The sequence below is a fragment of the Herpailurus yagouaroundi genome, unplaced genomic scaffold (genome assembly GCF_014898765.1).
Source record: "Herpailurus yagouaroundi ecotype Mexico unplaced genomic scaffold, PumYag 180, whole genome shotgun sequence".
NCBI lineage: Eukaryota > Metazoa > Chordata > Mammalia > Carnivora > Felidae > Herpailurus > Herpailurus yagouaroundi.
Window position 1 is genome coordinate 17,658,561 of NW_024412411.1, and position 8,984 is coordinate 17,667,544.

The 8,984-nt window shown below is 43.2% G+C and overlaps 1 protein-coding gene across 1 annotated transcript in view; it reads right to left on the reverse strand.

The window, feature by feature from the left end:
• The window catches only part of GRM5 (glutamate metabotropic receptor 5), a 522,995-nt gene extending 518,641 nt beyond the window's left edge, over positions 1-4,354 (reverse strand). The window contains exon 1 of the mRNA XM_040489104.1: positions 4,146-4,354. The gene's annotated coding sequence lies outside the window, so the exon portion shown is untranslated. The remainder of the gene's footprint in view (positions 1-4,145) is intronic.
• Positions 4,355-8,984: the final 4,630 nt, after the last annotated feature.

Here is an 8,984-nt window from a genome sequence, read left to right on the forward strand (position 1 = left end):
ACAACTATGAGCTAATCTCTGGATTTGTCAGCCCCACAAAACTTTTTCCTGAAACATCCTAATAATTTAAGAAGAGTAGTTTGGAATAGGCTTGTTTTAGCCCTTCTTTACTTTGTAACTTGTTTCTGGATGTATTATATTGTTTTGATGCTTGCAATTTCAACTTTGAGAAATACAGATTAAACCATGCGAGTGAAGGATGATATTGTCTTAGATTAAATAAGCATGGTTCTGAGTATCCATAAGTTGTAATAAATGAATGTGAGAAGAGTATCCTGCAATATATTTTACCATTTCAAAGTCTACTTTTAATACAAAACACAAAGTTCATTTTAATGTTAACAAGACAGAGTATTTTATATAGTAATTATATGTTGGTTTTTCAAAATCTCATTTTATTTTTAAAAAAGCAATATATAATTATATTATTTACTTTTCTTCCTGGTATTTAAAGAGTTCTACTACATGATTGTGCATTAAGGAAAACTGACTTTGAAAAAATATTTTTCAATTACTCCTCTGCAAAATATTATGAATGTTAACCGACTACATTATTATTAATATTATTATTATTATTATTATTATTATTATTATTATTACAGTGCCCACTAGCACCATCATGATTATTATCTTTTAATTTTCTTCAGAACATTTATGCTCAAAATTTAAGAGCAATGGCCTACAGCCAGAAAACTGATCATTAGGGAATTAATCATAGACCAACAGAATCATATCTACATAAGATACATTTTTTTCACATCTAACGTATTTCCTTTAAATTTGCTAACTAGTTTAACTAAAATAAGAGAAGATATTTGAAACAGCAAACTATGTACCAACCACAGGGGTGCTGGGAAGATTAAATTCAATAACACAGGAAAGCTATAAAACATTTGATATTCAAAGGCCTACATCGGTTTTATAGTCATAACTACCATTTCTACATTGTTCATTGTGGGTCTGGAACTTTACTTATATTTGTACAATTAATTCATCATAATCATTCCGTGAGACTTAGTGTTACAACCTGTTCCCCATTTTTAAAATGACGAAAACAGAGGCAGAGCAATGTTAACTTACTCATCCTAGGTTATGTAGCTATTAAGCCACAAAGCTGGGATTCAAACTCAGGCAATTTTTTTGCAAGGGTCTGCCTTCCCAAGCATACACAACTCACTGGAAACCACACTGAAACAATTCCATGATGTTTAGCCACACCATAGATTAAAGTTACCTACGTAATGGAAAGAAGGGAATTTTGATTTCCAAATAAATCAGATGTGTGTGTGTGTATTTATTTATTTATTTATTTATTTATTTATTTTTCCCATCCCCTTGTTATATGATAGTAGAAGAAACAACAACAAGAACTCAGTTTTAACAACAGAAAAATAAGAACAAATATTGCCTTGCATAATTATTACAAGGATTAAATAACACACCAATGCTTGGCATGGTGCCTGATGTGCTCAATAAAGGGTAATTTTTGGAGCAGGGATGAGCCTGCACCAAGACTCCTGCTTGGTTCTCCTTCTGAATAAAGGTACATATAATTCAAAAAAGATTATGAATGGTAAAATCTAGACTTTTTTTTCTTCCTCTGTGAATTTAAAGGAAATGAGAGCAAGCCTATGGCATAATGTTTTTTAGAACTAAATTTTAACTGACTGAAATCAAGAAACACCAAGAAGATACTGTGTTTTACAAAGAGTTGAAAATTCAAAATCAAAATTCAAATTTTATTTTCTTGGGTTATATAAGCATATCATGAACTAAAAAAATATTTATTTTGATGTTTCAGGACTAGCATTAACATTCCTCTGAATATTAAAAAGAACACATATTTCTAAATTGTAGAATGTTCCTGCTTTGTAGCCATACATCTCCAGTATATCCAAACTCCAAACCAATGGATAGCTTTAGCATATCTCAATGGATGTCAAAAGATAGTCTTCACTGTTTTATAAAGTCAATTTATACTCTATCTATTAAAATAACATGGTGAACAGCATAAGAATAGTTGGATTCATCTTTGTCTTCATCCCATGAGGATAGAAAGCCTGGGGGAGAATGGTGTACAAATAAGTACTATATGTTCCATGATTAGTGTCAGTTCATATTTTCTACATGTAATTTTACCTATGGTTTATTGGCATTTAAGTTAGATGTTTATCTAAACTGCTCTGACAATTCCATAAAAGGAAATATAATAAGACTCCTATAAAATCTTCAACGTGTTTTGAATAAAAATGAGAACATTAGAGTTACTAAAATCCTTTAGTCATAAAAGTAATAGATATTTTGTGGTGGTTGGACAGTTTTCACTTTGGCATGTCCATCACTTGCACTATGAAGTGATGACAGAGGCCTGTGTCTCCCCATGGATGCAAAGTGAAGAACTGGACAACTACTGAATTGGATTATTCAAATGCCACCCCCTCTCCCCGAATAATCTCAGTATGTCCTTTAACAAATGAACATTTCACAGTTTGGTTTCTCTTAGAGGATAGCTCACAGCCAAAATATTGTCATGTAATAGCAGATATCTAGGGGATGCAATGAAAATACCTGGATTATACATTTTGTCAAGCAGGGTGTAAAGAACCAGGGACAGCTTTTCTCTTAAAAGAAGCAGTTATGTGGAAAGTGTTCTATCCACATTCTTCTCCTAAGAAACATTAAGGGATCTGTCCGTAGTGCTGAAAAGGTCCCCACTGGAGAAGGCTGGAAATTTCATGGGATGTGCATTAACCTGATGAGTTCAAGCAGTATTTTCAAGTCTCAAACTAAACATCCTTTCAAACTAAAATTGAAATCTATAAAGGACATAAATAGTCACAACTGGCTCTTCAATGTGTAATTCACAGATATAAGAGATAAATTAAAGGAGAAAATTCCCTGTGCTCTAGAATGGTAATGAGGGGCACAAACCACAACTAACAAGAGGTGGCATACCTGAACATGGCAAAACTCCAAAGAATGCCTAGAATTCTGTATAACTAGGAGTATTCTACAGAAAACCTTCGTTTAGCCCCACTGGGGGGAAGAAGCTGCACAGAGTACAAGGCAATGTTAACTTGGCTGTCTCAAATGGCCAGAGGCCAGCATTAAGAATACAGATTAGCTCTGACCCAGTCTCAAGGGACTCAAAACAATAAAACAATAGGTAGGGAATGAAAAAAGAGGTGGAAGGGAGATGCTGCCTTCCCACTGGTCTGTGTCAATTTCTTAGCAGGAAGTAAAGTGTTGGAGCATCTATCTGCCTGGTTACTCAAGCTTACAGTTCAGCTGAGGCAGCACCAAGATTGTGCCTAAATAAGCACAAGTGCTTGTTAACCTCTCCTCAATTTCCCTTCCCCACAGCACCTGCTCCGGAGGGAAATGAGGGCAGTTGGAAATTCCAACACCAGTACCACAAGCCTTCCAGGCAGACTCTTCACCTCTCTTTGTGAGGTCGAAGTCCAGGTTAGGCTCTGATCATCAGCTAGCTCTTGGGCCTTACTGGGGTTCTTTCCCCAAGTCACTGTAGCCTGGGTTCCCTCCTCGGCATGCCGCTCGTGCTGCCGCTCCCCAGTAACTAGCAGGCTTTGTGTCCGAAGGGAAAGATGCATCCACAGGAAAGGAAAGAGCGGGAGGGTGCAGACTGGGGTTCAGAAAGCAGCACGCTAGCCTGAGTTGAAAAAGCTGTGCTTTCAGCACCACCCGCTGTCCCCCCTCCTCCTGCAGCAGGCGCCAGGATCGCGGCAGCTTACCGATCTACTGGGAAGCGATTCTCCTTCCTTTCCCTCTCCACCTTTGCTTCTCTCAATCCCGAGCCCTCGGGTGGTTTGGGGCAGCACAGTCTGCATACTAAACACGCGCACCTGGCCTTAGGGAGCGGAAACTCGGATCCGAAGGCATGCAGAATCCCTTTCTCAATCCTTGCAGCCATTCCCTCTTTTACCCCATTGCTCTCGCCCTTTCTCCCAACAGGTTTAACTAAGGCCATCAGCAAATGAAGCGGACTTCAACCTCGAGGTCTGGCCTCCCTGCTCCACGCTTATCCCACTCCCAAACCAAACTGTGAGCTACCCAGCAAGCTGATAGCTCCTACATCCTTCCTGGGCACAGGGACACTTGGGCACACAAACCCTTAGCGAGCTTACCCCCCTGTTGGCCGCACAGCCGGCAGTGAGATGCGGTCTAGCTAGCCCCCCATAAAGTTGGGCTGTGCTGATCAGCGGGGCAGAGCCGGCCTCTCCATTCCCGGGCTCCCCACCAAGATGATCTTAAGCTCATCTCCTGTGCTCAGTGCGCACAGAACAGCAGAGCTGAGGGCGGTGTGTGCAGCAATCTCCCTGCTACTGAGAAAGGGGGGAAGGGGAGAAGGGGAGCTCGCGGAGGAGGGAGGGGTGGTAGTTTGTATTTATAGAGAACAGAGTTCTCAGCGCAACTTTTTGGTGCCACCAAGTGGCACAGTGAGTTCCTTTAGGAACACAGACTTCGGGTCGAATTTGGATGGGTAAACCAGCCCCACAGCCAGATGATCACATGATAAGAGGATCAGGAGTTCAGGGGCACACCTAGGACTTGTGTTTTCCCATGTGCACCCTCATATACCAGCACGTGTGATGCAGATCCCAGAGATCTAAGAATGAGCTTACACTGAGGGGGAAGAAATACCTGTGCCCTCTTCAGACAAGTGGCAGAGGTGTCAAGGACAATGGGCAGACGCCAGTTGCCTCCTAGGAACCTAAGATCCCTTGTCTCAGGAAGAATATCCATTCCCCTCTCCCTCCTAACCATTCTGCCTGGATTACAGTATTCTCAGATCTGACTTTAAAATCTTCCTGCCATCTGGAGTGCCCAACCTTTAAAATGAGATGCCATTCATTTTCCTTGTGTTAGAATCAATTCCAGATTATTTCCCAAACGCTCAGATTCAAAGAACTTCACAGCTTTGCACCAAACCTCCTTCTTTAATTGCTACCTTAAAAAAGCAAGTGACTTTAGGCTGTATGGATCTGAGTCTCTCCAAACATCACTCAGAACTCTAGGTTCCCTTGGTTATAGGCTAGGTGTCCGATTGTCCTTCTCACCCATCTCGACAGACCTCTCAGCATGCATTACACCAACCGCACAGCCAGAACCCTGCAAATGTCTTCGATACTTTGAGAGAGAATGTCCTGAAGCTTCCTTTATTGGATTTTCTGGGTTCTCTTCCTTGCTTGTATGCAGCCCCGAAAACCCATACAATCACAGACAGACACTACTGCATGGAACTCTAGTGCCCTCAAACACAGAAGAATCTCTCTACATTTTGCAGAAATGACACAAATGGAGAAACTGAGCACACAAAGGTTAAGGGACTTTTTCAAGGTCACACATTTTCCTAGAGACCAGCCCAGAGACTACCCAGTTTGGAACTAAATGAATACAGTGATGCCAAACCTGACTCCGAGGCTCCCGCTCCTTCCACCGCCCCATTCACTCATTACTCAACTCCATTTTCTCCCCCCAACGGTCCCCCCCCCACCGCCCCATCCCTCTCTCTGACCCCATCCTTTGCCAGAGTTCCCAAAAGAAACCTAGTGTAAGGATGTTTCCTTATCCCCAGTGGGAGTACAGGAACTTGAGCATATAGGTCCAGAGTTACAGGTGCACCCCCTTAAAATGGCCCCCTGTTCTAGAAAACCTCTCCCTCCTGTAGTGTATTCATGGAAGTGTCATTTTAGAAATGAACACTGGCATTCACACCCCACCAGGTCCGTCTTGTGCTGCCTCTTTTCAAGGTAAAGCACCAGCAAATGCTCTTGTTAGCCCCCAAATACTTAATGGTCTCAAAGATAGATAAGCTCCCCCCTCCCGTGTTATGCACCCTTTTGTGCACATGTATCGGTATGCGAGAGAGAAAGAGAGAGAGAGAGATCCAAACGCCTCCTTTGGCTCAGATCTCTATTTTCTCCTCTGATTTTTTTTAGTTCGTTTTCTATGGAAACGAGCCCACTTAAGTCCCTCACTTATGCAAATAAAAGCAAAATGATCTTCATAAACCTCTCATTGGAGCGAAGCCGCGGTAGCCTGGGCTCCTGACTAGAGATTCGTGTCTGATTCACACAGAACACGTCCTTGCAGGGTGACTTTTCTAAACTTGCAGGACCTCGTAGTGTCCCTGGCTCCACCAATTCTCCACCTGCCCACCACCTGCCCTCCCGGGTGTCTTTCGCCCAAGCTCCCGCCCCTCGCCTGAATGCTCACCGTCCCCGTGCTGGGGGAGGGGCTCCGGCGCTATCCTCCCTCAGTGGTGACTCGCGGCTGAAAGAAAGAAAACGGCGCTCTGCTTACCAGGTGCGCGCCCTGAGCCCGGCGCCCCCAGCCAGCCGCTCCTCGCGGGCTTCCTGCGCTCGCGTGCCGGCCTCGGCCGCAGCTGGAGCGCCAGTGGCGGCGGCGGTGGTAGCGGCGGCGGCAGGCGGAGCGGCCCCGGGGCCCGCGGCGGTGGCGCTCGCTTTCTCGCGCCAGCGCCGGGAGCACGTGCCGCGCTCGGGCGGACGCAGCTGGAAGCGCAGCGCAGGGCCCCTTCCCACTCCTGCAGCGCGCGGCGTGGGGGCGGGGGAGGGGGGCGCCGGAACGGCCGGGGCACAGACCCGGCGGGTGACCTCGAGCGGAGAGCCTCGTAGTCTTCGGGGTTCAGGCGAGAGGAGCCTCGGGCTCCCTCTGCAGCTCTTCAGCTTCGCTCTGGGAGCCGCGGAAGGAGAAGAGCTGTGCGTGGAGGCGTGGGTGGGGTGTCACTCAGCGAGAAGCCGGGGCAGCAGGTAGATAATAAGCTTCTTTCTGACGGTGGCACTGAAACCCCTGACAGTGTTTGGGAGAAGGGGCGTCACTGCTGGCGGGCACAGAGAGCCAGGAAGTCAGGGAACCCCAAGATGATTCGGAGGTGTGAGTGCTTAGAAAGAACGGTCTCTTTAATGGCATTACTTATTAATAATACCATTTTGCATTTGTCTGCGCGTCTTACAAACGATTCTTTCCATATCCATTAAAATTTCTTTCTCCGTGGTGCTTAAATATGTTTTACTTACTCAAATGACTCCTTTCCTTCCCCCACCACCCCCGTAACTACCAAAATGGTTTAAAAAAAAAAAATACTGAAGTTATCTTTAAATTCCAAAACATACTTCATTTCCGCCTCTGAAAAGGAGATTGGTATAAATTAATTGCATGGCTTAATTTAAAGAAAAGAGAGACATTGCAGCAATATTATTAGTAGTCCCATGATACTTCCCCAGCTGGATTTTAGCAGCCAGGTGCTTGCAGCAGTTGGATGGAGGGTTAAAAGCTGAGGACACTCAAGTTAAGGGAGCTGGTCCTGATGAATATATTAGGGATGGAGATTTCCCACCAGACCCTTGAAAACAAAACAAGTTGTTTTTTGATAGCTTCAGGGTTCAACAAGAAAAAGATGTTATCTACCACACCTTGTTGATCTTTCAACAATGACATTTTTCTTTGCCCCATTTTCATGTGTGCTCTGATGGTGACATTGTTGATTTCTCAGATTCTTTTATCGCAACCCAGGAAGCGAGCTTCAGTACTTTGTAGACAGGCCAGCAAAGCTGTGGTTGATCTTCCTGAGTAAGAAAGAGGAGAAAGATGGTAGAGATGAGAAAATACAAAAATTGTGAGGGTTCTGAGGAAAATAAAGGGGATCTAATGGCTAGCTGATTCTGGAGATGTGATTAGGTTTGATGTACAATATGGTTTTATAGCCCAATTGTCTGGGCCATTGATGGTAAGGACAAGGTCATAAATCTGATTCTGGCATGGGCCACTAAGCTTGGAGGGAGCAAAGGACACACTAAGTTCCTCATCCTTCGTCATCACTTGGAACTGGCTCAAAGCACATCAATGAGTGGGCTAAACCTAAGTAAGAAAGGGTTCTCATGGTGGCTACTCTTCAATTTCCTATACATGTTTCCTGCCCTGCTGTCTCCCAGGATTGTGGAGAGGATGGGATGAGATAGGACATGTCAAAGCATGCCAAAAATGATAAAGCACTCCATGAATGTAATACATAGTTTACCAACACATATCCACTTCCTCTGCAACAAAAGGTAAAATGCAAAGGACATTCACTCATGTTAAACAATAGTGATATTTTCAGCTGAGAAGTAAAAAAAAATTATACATTGTTTTTTTAAAAAAAAAATTTTAACGTTTATTCATTTTTGAGAGACAGCAAGCAGGGGAGGAGCAGAGAAAGAGAGGGAGACACAGAGCCTGAAGCAGTCTCTAGGCTCTAAGCTGTCAGCACAGAGCCCAATGTGGCTTGAACTCACAGATCAGACTGCAAGATGATGACCTGAGCCAAAGTCAGATGTCCAAATGACTGAGCTACCCAGGCACCCCCAAAATTATATAATCTTAAATTGCTCAGTGACATTTCACAGTATAGCTTTACCTCATATTGGTAAAGTGTGAATTAGGTAAAATTAAAATTTAAAGGAGAAAAGAAACAATGTTTTAAGTCCCCCAAACAAGTTTGGATTGTAAAATGTTCCAAGGTATGACTTTTGCCTTAGCATGAGATATTAATAATCAAAATATTGTAATTCTTTATAGAATAGTATACAGGAATGAAAAAATTTATACTTATAATTAAGTATAAAACTTGTAATTTTCATTGATTCCTTTCTTTCTCTCACACTTAACAATTTGTCAGCAAATAGCTGCACCTTCAAAATATATGCAGGGGTCCCTGGGTGGCTCAGTCATTAAGCATCTGACTTGGCTCAGGTCATGATCTCACAGTTCACAATTTCGAACCCCACGTTGGGCTCTGGGCTGATACCTCAGAGCTTGGAGCCTGCTTCAGATTCTGTGTCTCCCTCTCTTTGCCCCTATCCTACTTGTGCTCTGTGTTTCTCTCTCTCAAAAATAAATAAATATTAAAAAAATTTAAAAATAAAAATATATCCAGAATGCTACCCCTATCTAACAATTTTCAC